Here is a 17,010-nt window from a genome sequence, read left to right as displayed (position 1 = left end):
GCATGACTCCAAACTCTGCCTCCATCTATATGTGGCTGTCTTCCCTCTGTGCGTGTCTGTGTCTTTGTCTCTCCTCTTCTTTTAAGGGAAGAGGACATCTGTCACATTGGATCAGGACCCACCCTAATTCATTATGACCTCATCTTATCTCAGTACATCTGCAAAGATCCTGTTTCCAAATAAGGTCACATTCGTAGGTCAGGGGTTCGGACTTCAATGGAGCTTTTGGAGGGTCACAATTCAACCCATAACAGGAGCCACACCAGGGGAGGAGGAGACCAGAGGCGAGCGGCAGTCACCAAGGCCAAGAGCACCAAGGAGCACAGGGCTGCGGACAGGGCTTTGGACAGGCAGCCTGGAGGCCTCTGCAGAAGCTGGCAGGAGCACCGTCAGAGGAGGCAAGTGAGGAGGGTGGAATCAAGTTTGTGATGGGGCCGCTCACACACGGAACGGAGGAAGTGTAGACAGTACGTGTGGTCTGTTAAGAGGCTTATTATAAAGGGAAGGCATAAAACAGTGCACTCACTTGAGGGGAACACAAGACTGAGGGAAGAATTTTGCTTCGTAGTGGTTTCCTTTTGCTTACCTTTGGAACTGGGAGAGGCTTGACCTTATTTGTCACAAGGAGAGCCTGTCCTTCAGTCAGCCAGCGCACTCAAGGGCTGGCTGATACTGAAATTGCATTTTTGAAATATTTTTAATTTAAATCTTTATCTTATTGTTTACACAATTAATATATTGTCTTTATAGAAATACTATAAAATCTAGACTTAAAAATGCTAAAAGGTAAACATACTTAACATTTTGGTGTATATCTCTCTAGACTTTATGTGCATATACGTATACATATTAATATATATTTTAGATAAATAAGTCATACTCTACATAACATTTTACAACTTGTTTTTTATTGCACAGTATACCGTGAACATTTCTTACATCAAAATGTCTATATTTGTATACATATATTTATACAGTAACAATGTATATATGCATACGTACATACATACACGTGTGTTATTTTTAATGACGGCACATGTTCCGCTCTGTGGCTGTGTCATAATTTAATGAACTAGCTCTCTACTCCTGGCCTTCAATTTTTACCAAGCATTCTTTCACTTTACAAATTAGTCTGATTAATTTTTAAGATAAATTTCTGGATCAAACAGTATCACGGTTCCAGTCTTTTTTCATGTGTTTCTGCACTTTTCTAAGATGAAATATATCTTACCCAAATTCTACAAGCTTTTTCTCAAATTTGGGAAATCCTGCAGAGGAAGAGGCGGTTCGAGCCTCGCAGACGGTGCCCCGGGAGCAGCTGCGCCCCCGCCTCCCACACACAGGAAGGGGAGCTGCGTGCAGGGCACGCAGTCTTTTTAAATTATGCTTATTGTTTGGGTTTTTTCCTAAATATAAAATTAACATGAGGAAGTTTTTAAAAATGAGGACTGGTTAAATAAATAATGGTGTGTTATGCAAAGTCAATTTTGTTCTGTAAAAGAAAAAGGAAGCAGAAAAATGTCTTTCTTGTTACATTTTACTGGATATAATACAGGATTGGTCAAAAAGAGTAGGAAAATGTAAACCTTGTCTCTTCCTTGTCCTGATATCCTTGCATTTATTCATGCAGTCGTTCAACAAATATTTACTGAGTGCCAATGTCCACACAGCACGATTAGACAGGCAGATGACAGGTCCATTTTGGGACATGTGGCCTGTGAGGTAGACACTCAGGGTGGTGGGACATCCAGAAGGGAAGGTCAGAGCCATGAGTGAGAGCAGGGCCCAGCATGGACTCAGGGTCAGGGCACAGAGGTGAGAGCTGATGTCATGGAGAGTGAAGAGACCCCGGATCAGAGAGTGAAGCAAGACGAACCGGAAACCAAAACCCCACAGGGAGTAAAGAGGCAGAAGAGGAGTCTCAGGAGAATTCACAGGTCAACCAGGAAGCTTGTCTTCACGTATCATATTGGCAAAGGTTTAAAGGGTTGATAAAAGCCAATGTTGAAAGAGGTTTAGGGGATCTAGAAATCACAATTACTGTTGTCTGGATGCTTATTGGAAACCACATTGGAAGATGTTTTGGCAGCATCCCATAAAATGCTAAGCGTGGTTATCCTCTGACCGTGCAATTCGCTTTAGCCCACGGAAACAGTCTTACAAATACTCACATGTCCGTGAACTATGCAGATATTAGTCTCGGTGTTGTTTGCGATGGTGAGAGATCAGAAACCACCTAAATGTGCACCATCCGATGGACTACTCTGCAGCCACGAAAAAGAAGGAGGACGCCTGTGTGAGCTCACAGAGTGGAAACAGCCACAAGCAAGCTTAAAAGGGAACTCCATTTGTGCAAAAAGAAGCACATACACATATGTGTGCATAGATGGGTGTGCACTGGTTAGGCTAGAAAATGTCTGAAAGGCAGTGTCAAGCTGTTCACAGCAGTTTCCTCCAGGGAGGGGGGTACAGGGGTGACGGTTCCCTCTTGCTTCGTGTGGTTCAATGCTTTACAAGTGAAGACGTCTGATTCTTATTTAGTTAAAAACAATCACTCAAATAGGACAGGAGTGAGAGGCTTCTGCGTCAAGTCAATTCTGTGGCAATTCGAGTATTCTCAAGGGAACACTGGCAGCCCAGTGGGTTAGTCACCAGATAATTGGCAGCAGAAGAGATTTAGAATCCCAGGCACTCAACGATCATACCTGAGGTCCTCTTTTTCCCTCTGAGACCCCAGAGGCCTCGGGAAGTAAAGTGACATGCCCAAGGTCACCCGTAGCGTATGAGGAGCCGAGTGGCATGTGTGCCTCTGCTTTGTGGTGCACTGCTGCACTTTGCCCCTGAATCCTGAGCACCTGTGCACAGAGGGACAGAGGGCCCTGAGACCCCCCAACAGGAAGTGGGAGCAATTATGATCCCTCTACCAGCACTCAAAAGAATTACTCACACACCCAAAGAATTGAAATCCACTACACCCACGGGCTCTTCAATACAGGTCACAATGTTTAGTTTTTATTCACAATTATAAAATTGACATGAGGTAGAGAATTTTTTTCTGAATCTAAAGATAGTTAAAAAGATAATAATGCATGCAGCCTTTTACGAAGTTCTAGGATCTTCTTTCTGTGCACACAACACCAGATCCTGAGCATGTGTATTGAATACTGATATAAACGTATTCAGAGGGAGCTAGATACAGTTATGTTGACATGGAAAGATATCCAAGATCTATTACATGAAAAAAGCAAATGCAAACTGGTTTATTTAATGTGATCCATTATGTATAAATTATACACATACACACTGGTATATATACAACCATCTTTTTACAGGTATTGACACCATTAGTATCAATTATGTTTTTAGGAGAGCAATGGGAAGAGCAAAGCTTCCATGTTGCATTTTGTTTAAAATTTCTAATCATGTATATATATTGTTTTTAAAATTTATCTTCTTTCATGTCAACAGAGGTTATCTGGATGCTGGGATGATGGGATATTTTCTTTCTCTGTTATATTTATCTCAAATTTTAAAAAAGAATAAATCATAGATAAAAACAAAATTAAAGTTTAATGTTCATTGAAGAAATTTGGAGAATTCAAAAAAGTATAAAGAAGAAAACAGAAATCACTGATGATGCACTAACCTTTGGGTAAGGGCTGTTCACCAGTTGTAGCAGTTCCTTCCATAGTATCGATATGTGGAGAGGTGCAGATGTTTTTAAATTGTAGTCATCGCAGCCTTTACAAAGTTCTAGAATCTTCTTTCTGTGCACATGACACCAAATCATGAGCATGTGTATTGATTGCTGATGTAAAAGTATTCAGTCGTCATCCTAACAGCGCTTCTGTAAATGTGGGTCTTTCTCCTCCTCTTCAAATAGTCTGTGCAGTTACTATACCAGGTCCTCAGCCCACTTCCTATTCCTTGATGCTGAAGGTCACAGGCACTCCTGTGCCCAAGGGGCCACCCTTGGTGCAGGCCATCACCCACTTCCTAACGCCAGTGTCCAACTGTGGTTCCATTGCCATTAATGCCTAATAGCACTTCATTTGATTAAATTCAGCAAAAAGAAAAAATAAATGCCTAAAACATAATAGTGTTTTGCTAGTAACTAAAGATGTTGCTCTTCCCACCTGCCCCCTTTAAATATTTAGATGTACTGTGGAGGCGCAGGGAAGAATTCCATGGAGAAGGGCAGCACAAGCTTGCTGGACTCTGCTGGCATCTCTTGGACTTTCGTCAGGTCACAGAGGGTCGGGTGCCTGATCTGCTCCCCACTCCCCACGCACCACACACATGGGCACACGCACACAGAAGGCGCTGAGTTCCAACGTCTCCATTAGTATACACTGCTTAGAGGACCTGCTCTCACCTTCGGAGCCCCTGCTCTTAGTGAAAGTTCCAGGAGACGGCAAACATTTTGGAAAATAGCATCGATACCTACATGATGTTTGTTTCATACTTGGTCGGTTTTATTACTCCATACATGATGTTTCCCAACGCTTTAAATCCCTTTATATGATCAGCAAAGATCATAGTTATGACTGCACGGAGGTCGCCCCTGCTCTGGGTAAAGGTCAAGCTCTCCTCCCAGGCAGTGAGTGTAAACATTAAGACACTTCTTCTTGCTCTGCTAGTGACTCTGGGCCCCACTGCTGCTCTGTCAGACTCGCCACGGCAACACCATCCCCCAGCTCTCCACTAAGATGAGAGCCAGCCTGCAGGCCGAACCACAGATGACGTACAAAGGATAAATCCGGGCCACCTCGGACATCAGACACAAAGAGGTCAGCCCAGCAAGGTCTTAAGGACAAGGTTAGCCTTAGATGCAATGGGTTACAACGTCGATGATCGCTTGTCTTCTCATCAAGTTTTACTTGGAGCGGTCTACCACCACGCAACAGGATTGTTCTTTTGAGGCTGTTGCTGGTATCTTAAGTCATTATGGTGTCTAATTTAGAAACAGCACTCATCAAACGGAATGTCTCGAGTTTTCAAGTGATTTGCCTTTCTTATAAAAATCATGCCCCTGTGCCTGAAATTAAGTCCCCACGATGTATGTAAAATTTATTTCCGAATTGTGTCTACTTTTATGGGCAAAAGTAATCAGGAAAAGCCACTGGCTACAAAAACTGCAAACAAAATGAACCTTTAAAAAGCTAATGACTTAAGGGTGGTTGTACAGACATATAAAGTATGTTGGGGCTTACACTATTTGTCATTAACACATATTCTGAAAGCTTGGCTAATATAATGTGACACAAAATTAGTCAAACACAATTCATGCAATATTGTTTAATTTTACTCCTCATTTAACTTGGTTTTAAGCAAAATCATTATGTCACATGATAACGTTCACTTGAACAAGAAATATTTCATAATGGTCGCTGCCTTTAGAAATGAGTTATTAGGGGCTCCATGCTGAACACATTCTTAACTATGAAAACTATAAAGCTAATAGCTTAATCATATTTTGACACCATCTACATACTTTATGCATTATTTACAAGAAAGATATAAAAATGAAACCACTGAATATCTCACACAATACTTCACAGTCATAGTTAACTGGTTAAAAATATAACACATTTATCTTCCAGGGGCTTTATATTTGCATATAGATATTTGCATACCATGTTGCAATGTGCTGTTAATGTAAAATTTAACCTTTGTTCTTTCTCTCTGATGTGCAAGGTACACTCATTAAGTTAAAAATAATGGCAAAAATAAGTCTTCTGGTGATATACATTTCATAAATTATTCCCCAGAGCAGTCAGGAAAGGTAAAATGTGGGTGGGAAAATGTTTAATTGAATTAATTCCTCATTTTCTGTATTTTTATTTTACAACTCAGAGACAGAGCAATTTGACTAGTATATGTCAACCCTATGAATTGCAAAGGGCCTCCTCTCAATTAGTCAAGACGTCAAGCCTCTTAATCCTATATTAAAACAATTCCACTTCTCAGGGCTGAGATGAATGCACAGCATCATTTGCACACCTGTTAAATCGATAGCCCTTTATTCAACAGGGAATACACAACCACTGTGCACAGAACATACTGCAATATCACTGAACCTTTGGGCAAAACGCAGATCCAAAGAAGTTGAAAACACAAAAGCATAAAGATGCACGCACCCCTATGTTCACTGCAGCGTTATTCACAATAGCCAAGACTTGGAAGCAACCTAGGTGCCCATCAAGGGACGAATGGATGAAGAAGATGTGGTATATATACACAAAGGAATACTACTCAGCCGTAAGAAATGATGGAATCCGGCCATTTGTGACAACATGGATGGATCTTAAGGGTATTATGCTAAGTGAACTAAGTCAGAGGGAGAAGGTCAAATACCATATGATCTCATTCATAAGTAGAAGATAAAAACAACGACAAATAAACACATAGCATTGGAGATTGTATTGATTACCACGGGGGCAAAGGGAGTGATGAGGCTCACATGCGAGGGGATGGGCTACAATTAGTTTTTGGGTGGTAAACATGATGTAATCTACACAGAATTCGAAATATATTATGATTTACATCTGAAAGCTATATAATGTTATAATCCAATGTTACTGCAATAAAATAAATAAAATAATAAAATAAATTTAAAAAAAGAACTGTCATGTACAGACACTCTAAAGAAAAGAAGGATATATCTCTTGTTACCATTTATCCAATGCTAATCCAAAACTAAACGTAATATTATTTATTTCCCAGCAACTAATTATACATCCAGAAGTGCGCTGAATTGAGAAATAAATGATGTTTTCTATGTTTTAAACATAAAAAAAAAAACACAGAAGGTTTTTAGGTTGCAATAGGTCATAATATGTAATGTCAGTTTCTGATAAAGCCCGTATAAGACCTTTTATAGGAGTGAGACAAAGACTTAGAAATCTTGTAAGAGACTATTACTTGAATACCTACATTCCAGATTCTCTTTGTCCTTGTTGATACATTCCAAGTCTAAAAAACCTTGTTGAATTAGACTCAGGATCTGAAGCCATGCTGAGGCAAGGTGGGGCCCCATACTGCTCTCGGAAGAGAGAGCAAGTCCATCCACCTTAGGCTAACGTCCAAGTCTAATGAATGGTTACCTCTCAGATGGTCTCTACCTAAAAGGCTTCCAGTTCAGAGAAGCAGTGGTGTGCACCCTGACGCACAGTGCCCAGTGAGAAGGGGCTACGCAGACCTTCAGGTCCGGGGGTTGGTGGTCCAGGAGACTGAGCCAGGCAGCCCCATAGTTAGGGAGAGTGGGAGGGGAGATGGGCTGCAAGGATTCAGGCCTGGGAAGGGCCTGCAGGAACATGGCAAGAAAGCAGCTCCCACCTAGTGGTCTCCAAGGTAGAGAGCTAGTCATCCTAAGACCCCGAAGCCCAAGACAAGACCGCTCCCCACTATTCTTTATTCCTATAGGTTACAGAGATAGGACACGCATGAGAAATCTAAGATCCACCAAGGAAGGGACAGACCTCAAGTCACACAGCCATTGGCAGCCATTGGAGCCTGGAGCTCAGGTTGGTGCTATGTGGTGCCTCCTTTCATCACGGACTCTGGTGATGGCCCTGGGGTTCCCCTAGATTTCCAGGAGTCCAGGAGCAGCAGTTTTGTTCTGCTTCCTCTCTCCAGGGCAGCCAGAGGCTTAGCACTGACAAAGCCGACCCACCCATGACTTCCAGGTTGACGACCATGACCTGCCTCTTTTGCAGAAGAGAACTCAGGCTCTGTGGTGTGTCTCCTGGGTACAGTCAAAATTATGTCTGCTGAGGGGCTGGCCCCGTGGCCGAGTGGTTAAGTTGACGCGCTCCGCCGCAGGCGGCCCAGTGTTTCGTTGGTTCGAATCCTGGGCGCGGACATGGCACTGCTCATCAGACCACGCTGAGGCAGCGTCCCACATGCCACAACTAGAAGAACCCACAACGAAGAATACACAACTATGTACCGGGGGGCTTTGGGGAGAAAAAGGAAAAAATAAAATCTTTTAAAAAAAAAAAATTATGTCTGCTGATTCTGGGATGCGGCATCTGTCTTAGCAGGGCTGCGTAACCCCCCTTGCCATATTCATTTAATTCACCGCCTCAGAGTGGCCTCCCACAGCAGTCCCGGGCGGTGCGTGGCCTTCCCCTCAGCTCCCACTCTCCCAGCAGAATCTTTTTTTTCTTTTAATGAATATGCTATTTATAAGTAGCCATGAAACATACACAAGCTATGGGAACGTATTTATTTAGTATATTTAGTCTAATCTTCTGGAGAGTTTTGCTTTCTCATTTTGGAACCACTGAAAAGATAAATGTGCTGTGATTAGACCTCATTTTCCGTAAGAAAGGAAAGAATGACCCCAAAATGCTAAGTGCTCTGTGAACAAGCAGCGGTGTGGGCTCTTTAACTGAACGGCTGGGCCCCCTTGAAATGGAGGCAGATATATTCAGCAGAAATGCAGTATTGAACTTTTCCTTATTTGCAGTGCTTTCTGGACTCCTGTGTGTATGTGATTGCTCCTGTAAAGTTCTTACTGAGGTAAATAAAACTGTAGAACCTCAGAAACATACTCTTATTACAGCACAGAGCTAAGGTGTACAGAACGGGAAATAACTCTCTGAGGGATAAATTACATGTGATGAGGGCTAAAAGAATACAGCTCCTATTTCAGGAAGTCTTCCAGGCGAAGGCAGAGATTTGGCAGTTTTAGCGTGCCTTTCAAGACAATGCACGTACACCAAAAACATTATTCTTCACAGAGCGCCCCAGAGGCCTCGGCCGTCACGTGGATACCATAGTTATTCCATTCGCTCAAATTCAACACAGATCTTCTTTATTAATTTTAATTTGTCATCAATAGCCTGACAGGCACTCTTTCGGCAAGAAATACTGCATTAACTGTTTCACTCACTGTGGCAGCTATTAAAACCGGGATGGTGATTAGCAGGAATGAGGTCAAACTGAATAATGTGGGTAGAAGTCGCTACCAGCGAAATGTATAACACGAGGGGATTTATGATGTTCGCTTGCCGAAATGTAATTTAAAAACAGGATATCACCACCTGCTATGCTGGCTCGTCGGGTTACTCAGATCATTTAAACATTTCCTGCTAATACGTTTATTTGCTTCTGGCATATATTACCATTTACTGTATTTCTAATAACTACAGTGAAAATAAACTTAATTGTTGCTATCTACTTCATGTAAACATAGCAGATAAATAAATCATCCCATGATTAGCTCAGACAATGCAAATTAGGGTGATTTAATCATCAATATTGGCAACAGAAAAATTAGTATTTATAACCTCCTTGCAAAGAACTAAATTTAGTTCTCTTACTGAAGAGTCTGTTTGCTAAATAAGGATGTCACAGGGACACTGAAAGACTCCACTCGGCTAGAAATAACGTGACACACCATTAAGCGTGCTGAGAAATTGTTAAATGTTTACAGATGCTAGAAGCTCACATATAAACGTTACTTGTGCTCTTGTCAAAAAGTCGGAATCCCGGGCACGTTGGTGGGAATCATTGTGATCTGGAAATCACAATCCACAGCCTTTCACAGCACTTTTTAAGGAATTCAGATCCACACAGAGTGTTCCATAATCGTTTAAAACTGTTTTTATCGGGAAGTCATTTAAATCACAGGCTAAAAACAGAAAATGTGTATTTTAAACATACAGCATATTTTAAATGTGCAGGTTATTTTTACAGCTGAGCACCCATGAGACAAAGCTGTTATCAATAATCTTTCTCTGAGTGCTACGGGCCAGTCAGTCCGGCGTGGCATTCCATCCTAAAACTAAGTATCGTTTAAGCCACTGAATTTCAGGTCTTTCAGACTCGGGACTGTAGGCAGTTTGGGACATGCTGTGGATGGGAGCACAGGGCGAAGGCACAGAGCGCAGCGACGGCCATCAGACCACAGCAGGTGCCGCGGTGCCCGGAAGATTCCACCCAGTCCTGGAACAGCTTCGGTTAACGGACGAGCCTGCTGTAACTCGTCTCCCCTACAAATTTCACACCTGTGCACAAGTGCAGAAAATGAAATTTTAGCTTAGCCATTCTGGAATGGGGTGGTAAGAATCATGGCTTGGCACAAAATTTCAAAAAGTCACAAAAGACTTTTGAGAAATATCAAGAATTGTTTTAAGAAATAATTTTTTTTTAATTATTTTCCGAGTAGACTATGTATCCTATAAAACAAGATAAGCCCAGATGCAAGAGAGCCTGCAATTACTCGCCGGGATTTGCTTTGTCAGGGGCAGAAATGTAATAAGCTCCACTGTACATCTATTTTTGAACCTTAAATAAACACAGCCAATAAATATCATGCTCTCCTCACTATTGCCTTCTTCTAAGTCGGGGCTGTCTGAATGCGAAGGGAATATGTAGAGAAAAAGGCACACCAAAGGCTGCACATACTTGCCTCTTTTACCCCTGTAAGCTGCCTCTCGCTTAAATCAAGCAATGCTACAGGAGGTAATTTTAGTTGCAGTGACTCCGGTGCCAGAGCTGTCACGTTAGACAATCAGAGAACTTTTAGAAGAAAACCAATGAATGTTAAATATTGCCGTCCCGTCTGCAGAGCCCCGGCGCCCATCTCGCCCAAGGTAAAAGAGCAGCCTGGGTACCAGGGCTTCCCAGAGGCACTTTGTTCCTGCCTGCCCCACCCCGCCGGGTGCCGTTGGGCTGCGAGATCTCCCTTCATCTAAGGGCTTTACATATCAGCTCAATTTGAATCAATGATGGGCGCGGTGTTTGTAATTCAACATCAAGCAACCTGGTGTGTGGCGTTTATTTGTGCTGCTGTTTTGGCAGACAATCCAAGGGCCCCTCTCATCCAACATGTCAGGTCTACAATCAAACAAAGAGGACTGGTGAATTCACTTTTACAGTTAGGCGAGCTGAATGCTATTACCCGTGTATTTGTCACCGACCTGCAGATCCCAGCCTCTCATCTGCCATCCGGATGGATGCTACAAAGTGCAGAGTCGGGGACATGCATTTCCCAGTAACTACCTGCTGCCAGCTATTATTTTAAGGATTCTGTGATTTTCTTTTATTTTGAGTAGAAAAAACAAGGCAGCTGCGGTAATAAAAAGGCGTATCGACTAGTCACTTCCTGGCAGATTTGTCACTGGTGTGGATACAGTGGAGCCTTTTTTGTTGTTGTTGCTAGAAAATGTATACACTCGAATATAATATTGTAAATCTGGAGTGTGTGCTTCCAATAAAACCCTTTTTAGTACCTTACATACTGGTAAACAAAATAAAAATGTATGCATCTTATAAAGAACTGCCGATACATGTATACACGTGCAGGATGCCACCTACAAATCATACGTTGACAGAAGATATTTTACATTATATGATTTTGGGGTGAAAGCTATTATTTTTTTACTCCTAAATCGCATTACCATAGCTATGTAGCCATACATTATCACAGTTCTCCAATAATGTTCCTAAATATTTCCTAATGATGGATTGTATTTTAGGGCCTCCGAGGACCCAAGTTTAACTATATAATTCCAAGCTGTGAATTAAATTGCAAAAACCAAGTGCTTCTGGTAATTCTTTTATTTCTACACTTCACATAATCCTAACGATCTTGTCCTCTGTTCAGTACATAAAGAAATCCTCAAAAAATCACCAATAAAATGTTAGTTGTTCAATATGTGTTTTAAAATTAATTAGGACAAAGCTTTTAAGAGAAGATCACTCGTGTAGTAACACCTGGAAAATTGCCACTGGGTGCTTGTCAAGCCACAAAATTACAATCTGTTTACGCTTTCACCTTTCCTATTCGAAAGCTATACATGACTTCTGAGTCGGGCTCAGATGCACAACGAAGTTAAGATGCTGCTGCCCTGCGCGCCAGCCCCGACCCCAGGTGTGGCCGCGGGACTAGCATATTGAACAAAGGACTCGGTGCCTCGGTGCTCTCCCATCCGGAGCAGGAGTTGGACAATTCTGAACAATAAAACCCAGCCCAAACAAAGAGTGATTAATGACTTGGGTAGCCACGATGCCATGTCGACCAGATAGGCTCGGAGTGGGTCTTTGAAGGAGAAATGAAAAGAGTTTTGGGCTTTCAATATTTACTATTTCATTCATCAATGGAGCATGTAAATGCAGAAACAAATATTCAAACATTATTTTCCCAAGACTCCATTTCCCACATTGTCCTCACGCGTAATGCCTATTTATGGCAATCGGCGGGATGGAAGGCTGGGAATCAGCTGGTTACAGAGGCAGTGGGACTGCTCAGAGGGGCCCGCCGTTCTCCTTCTGGATTTTGTTTGTCACAATGGATCGCTCAAAGGTTCCCCGGTGCTGTATAAACTATCCAGTGTTAAGGACCAAAGTTTCAGACAGATTTTATTGTTTCTAAACAACGTATTACTCAAAAAGTGGTCTGTCTCCATGTGACAACAAATACTTTTATTATCACTTAAAGGGAAAACAAAGTCGGAGATGCTCCTTCACACTGAACATCCTGCATTTCAAAGTATGTTCTAAAACATCATTACTGTGACATCAGTTGAGGTCCATTGGTAATGTTGCTTTGCGCTGTGTGTCTGGAGAGGTGGCTGAAATGACACTGATGTTGGGTGGAGCCCACGGTGACATAACTCCCACCTGGTGTCTCCTACACACGAATGTTCATTGAGTCTTGGCTGTTTCCATTTAAACCTAGTTGCTTGCACCCCACAGGGCCCTGTACGCTCTGCCTGTACACTCCTGGGCCCCCTCACGAGACATGTTCCCGTGGTCACCCTGGCCTGCTTTCTGTGCAGGGCCCTGGCCCTCACACCCTTGGACAGCTGCAGATTTGTTTCCCTGTCCAGGAGTGTGGCTCCCCTTTCTTGACCTAGTTTCAGCTCTTGGCTCAAATGCCACTTCTTCCAGGAAGCCTTCCATGGCAGATTCTATGTAGCATTCCTTCCTGTATGCCTCCTGTATCCAGCACTCTCTTCCCCGGGTGCGCACAGTCTGACTTCTGGATTCATCCCTCACTCAGTGGTGAGTGCCCAGAAAGCAGGCCCATGCACAGTTCCCTCTTCAACCCTGGGACACAGCCTGGCATATAGCAAGCCCCGTGACGAATTGTTGAATGATGAATGAATGAGGGATGAATGAATGAATAAGGGAATGAACGGATGAATGAATGAGGGAATGAATGAATGAATATGATTTGCTTGGTCTTTATAAACAGGCAAATAGACAACCCAACCTGAAAGGTTTTACTAGCATTTTTTTTCAACCTGAATCGTTTAAATTGTTTTGTCTAACAGCCCAGATTCTCACAGTCCTTAGGGCGATGTGAACTTAGCATCCAGATCCAGAAAAATCAGTTTGGCAATTACTAAAAATGCAAAAATCAGCATCCACGCATGTGAGCACACACACACACACACACACACACACACACACACACTCCTTGGCACACTTAGAAAAGAAACCAGCAAGCGTAGGTCTTTGTGACCATTCAGTGGGGATATTTCCAATTTGCACTTGTAGATTCCAAACTCAGCTTTGGCTCTGACTTAAGAAATTCTGTTAAATTGAACTTCAGGGATTTCAAAAAGGGGAGAGTGCCTTCTTCATCGCTAAGCATTCTGCAGAGAACTGTGTGTGTGTGCGTGTGTGTGTGTGACAGACAGACAGGGAGAGAGAGAGATTCAGAGGGGAGATTGCTGTGGTTGCTCTTTTGCATATGTTTACTTCAAGAAATCTGCTGATTTCTCCCAGCATTGCCTTTCTGGGAGAAAGGCCAATTTTCTTCATTTTTAAAATATCATAACATTTGTGTTGGTAAAAACTACTATAAATGCCATCAACTGCAGAATTCCAGCTTAATTTCTGTTTTGACTTTATCAAAATTTGAGAAAAATATCTTTGGGGAATACAATTATCTGTGCTTAGCCTCAGCCCGTAAATCAACTCACACCAACTCTTCCCTGCGGCGGGGAGCTATCAGGAAAGCCCCTCTCAAGGATGGACGCCCGGCCGAGGCCAAAGCTGGAACTGGACCCCACCGTGTAATCCAAACAGCATAATTCTGATCCCAAGGACTGCACCATGTGCTCTAGCATACTGACTTTGTAAAAATCAGATTAGAAGGAGACACAATATTTATAAAATGCAAATACTGCCTTCCTCGCTGACTCTTACCTGTATGTGGGTCGACTACTTGTTTGGTTCCCTTTAACAGCATAATTAAACAAATAAGAGCATTTAAGTCATGAAAGAGCCAAGCATAAGAAATCACGGCATTTTAATATTTTCACATTTGAGGCTGCCTGACATTTCAGTAATAGTTAAACCCAGTTAGACTCCCATCGATGATGCCGATTATTCTAGAATCTAATTTTCTCCTCTGGCTTCATTTAAAATCATAATCTTTCTCAACAGCTATTGTTTATTGTTTTTATAATCTTATGTCTTGAATATTAATGAATCTCTAGAGTTCTCAAAACTGTGTTTGAGTGTTTTAAAAGTTATTCGAAAAACGTATTTGGTAAACTAATTAAACTTAGGATATATTTTAGACTATTCATCTGGAATATCATTAATACTCTTAAAATCACAGGCTGACTTGCTAGCATATATGCCGTCATCAGGGGTAGCCAGCATCCTCTGCCTTCCTTCCCAAGCAAAAGCAGTGTCCAGGATGAGATGAGTGTGTGCCAAGCTGGTGCCTGGCCCCTCAGCTGTTAATTAACACTCTTGGCTGGTCCCTCCAAGCAAAGAGGCCACGTTCAATATATTTGTGAATTGTCTTAAGTTTTTTCCTAATAAAATGAAAAAGATGCAACAAATGTCTAACTCTAAGTTGTCGTTAAAATACGTCATCCAAGCCCTGTCTGTTCCAACTTGATGCACAGACAAGTAGCAGAGGGGCTGCCGTTTTTCAGGTAGTGGTGACAGGCTGAGGCGGGGACGTCCCTCAGCTGCACAGAGAGCGCACTGCACGTCCTGAACCAAAATCTCACCTTTTACTCTCATTCTTCATGTCACTGCCATCTTTGGACGTGACAAATTCCCTTCGTTCCTTTTTCCTCCTCCTTCCCTTGAAGGTAATGTGGTTGAGTCTCTTCTCCCACCTGGCTTGGTTTCTCAACTCCAATCAAAACCTTTCTAAGGTCCCCATTTTATTTGTCTTTTCAAAAAGGAGCTCTACCCTGTGACTGAGCACTTCGCCCCTTCCAGTCTTCAATGCTCCCGGCCTTCTTCATTTCTCCTGTCGATTCAGAAGCCATTCACTTTCTGGTCCTTTTTTGGATCCTTTGGCAATAAATGTGTGGTTCTAAAAGTCACATGTATAATGTTGAAGAGCCAGTCAACGTACAAATGTATGTTTCAATATTTTAGAACTCACGGAGCTGAAACAGACTTCAGAGGTTATCTACCCCCTCCCCGATGCTCTACTCTTTAGAGTCTCAGAACAGTTAAAAAACTTGCTTAGGGTCACAAGGCCGCTTGGTGACATTGCTAGGGAGAGCGCATGACGCCAGGGCTCCTCCCCTTGCACCACTCCCAGGTGCAGCTGCTAAGGACAACCTTCCCAGGCAGGCATCACCCGGCATCTGCAGGGGAGCAGCGCTTGCCGACCACGTTGTCACATATGACACCATCTTATAATGTGAAAGGAAGCCACAGTTATTCCTGGAATTCGACGAGTTATCTACTAAGAACATCCGACAGTGGGAGCTTTGAATAAGAGGTATAATTTTCCCAGGCCTGATGCTTATTACGGCCTCCTAGGTAAACACTTCAAGGGTAGAACTGTCGCAAATCTTGCCATAGACCATAACGACACTAATAACAATAACTCAGTTGCCAGATGCTAATCAAGCACCATAAATGGTAGAAATTATTGGCAAACTGTCTCAGCATCTCAATGTAAATGGCTATTGTCTTTCTCATGTTACAGATAAAGAAATTGAGCGTCAAAGAGCTTAAGTAACTTGCTTCAGGATATGAGCTAGTAAGTGGACAAGCTGGATTCAAACCCAGCTCGGCTCTCCAGCACTGCAATCTCCCTGACTCGGCGTGAGTTTCTCAGGCAGCAATTCTGCCATTGGAAGCATCATTTTCATGATGATGTTATTCTGTCATTCATCAAGCAGATATTGACGGAAAACCTCCTCCGTGCCCACCTGTGCCCTCTCTGAGAATGCAGAACCAGGAAGCCCTGGTCCTGCCCTTGATGACAGGATTTCTGGCTCTCAACTTGCCTCGGAGAATTCTGAATTTGGCTTTTTAATGCCTCCTCTCCCTTCTGTAACTGACCAGTCATTTCCTAGTCTTTATTATTCTTCACACACAAGCTTAAGGAATAAGAAACCCTTCTTGCTAAGTGGGTGTAGAATACAGAGGATGGAAAAAAAGTCTTTGAAAGAGAAAAGTGTTGATCATTTACCACGAAGAAAGTCTGTTGGTGGATTAAAGCATATTCCCCAGGCCTTTAAAGATATCTATTAGTAATTTACAGAAATTACGAGAGCTAAAAGGCCTGTTGTTTTCAGAATTCAGAGCTCAGCCTATGGCCTTACACCAGATGATGCTCAAAACCAGCCTCGCTGGGAATTCACATCAAACTCAGCTTCGTAATTGATGTAACGACATATACTTGGACACTCATTAGCTACCTATCAGCTCTGTAATAAAGGCGGCATAACCCCCAGTTTATCATTCACTTATCTGAAGTCATTTTGAATAATATCACAAGATTGTAATGTAATCATTATGCTGTACAGCAGTCCTGGCCTGCACACAGGGCCGGCAAGGTCAGAGCCCCGGCAGGGTTCATACCACTTAATTTACTCACTTCTTACACATTTGTAAAATTGGAGTCAACAGCATGGTATCGAAGTTGAACCCGCAAGCAGATGCTTACATAGACTGATAATACGACGTTGAACAGGAAATACAGGAATACTTCATAAGAGTAATAATAACCTTTTCTGAGAGTTGAGTTTGCGCTTGAGTTTGACACAAACCCTTCCGTGC

The 17,010-nt window shown here is 42.5% G+C and overlaps 1 long non-coding RNA gene across 1 annotated transcript; it reads left to right on the top strand.

Annotated features, from left to right (window-relative positions):
• The first annotated feature begins 249 nt into the window (after positions 1–249).
• On the top strand, positions 250–16,696 carry LOC138916371 (uncharacterized). The gene is made up of 3 exons (XR_011423578.1): positions 250–398; positions 4,641–4,790; positions 15,932–16,696. It is a non-coding gene; the product is annotated as an uncharacterized lncRNA (long non-coding RNA).
• Positions 16,697–17,010: the final 314 nt, after the last annotated feature.

This window comes from Equus caballus, chromosome 1, assembly GCF_041296265.1.
Source record: "Equus caballus isolate H_3958 breed thoroughbred chromosome 1, TB-T2T, whole genome shotgun sequence".
NCBI classification, from domain to species: domain Eukaryota; kingdom Metazoa; phylum Chordata; class Mammalia; order Perissodactyla; family Equidae; genus Equus; species Equus caballus.
The sequence above is the reverse complement of the archived record's forward strand: the minus strand, read 5'-3'. Positions and strand labels throughout refer to the sequence as shown.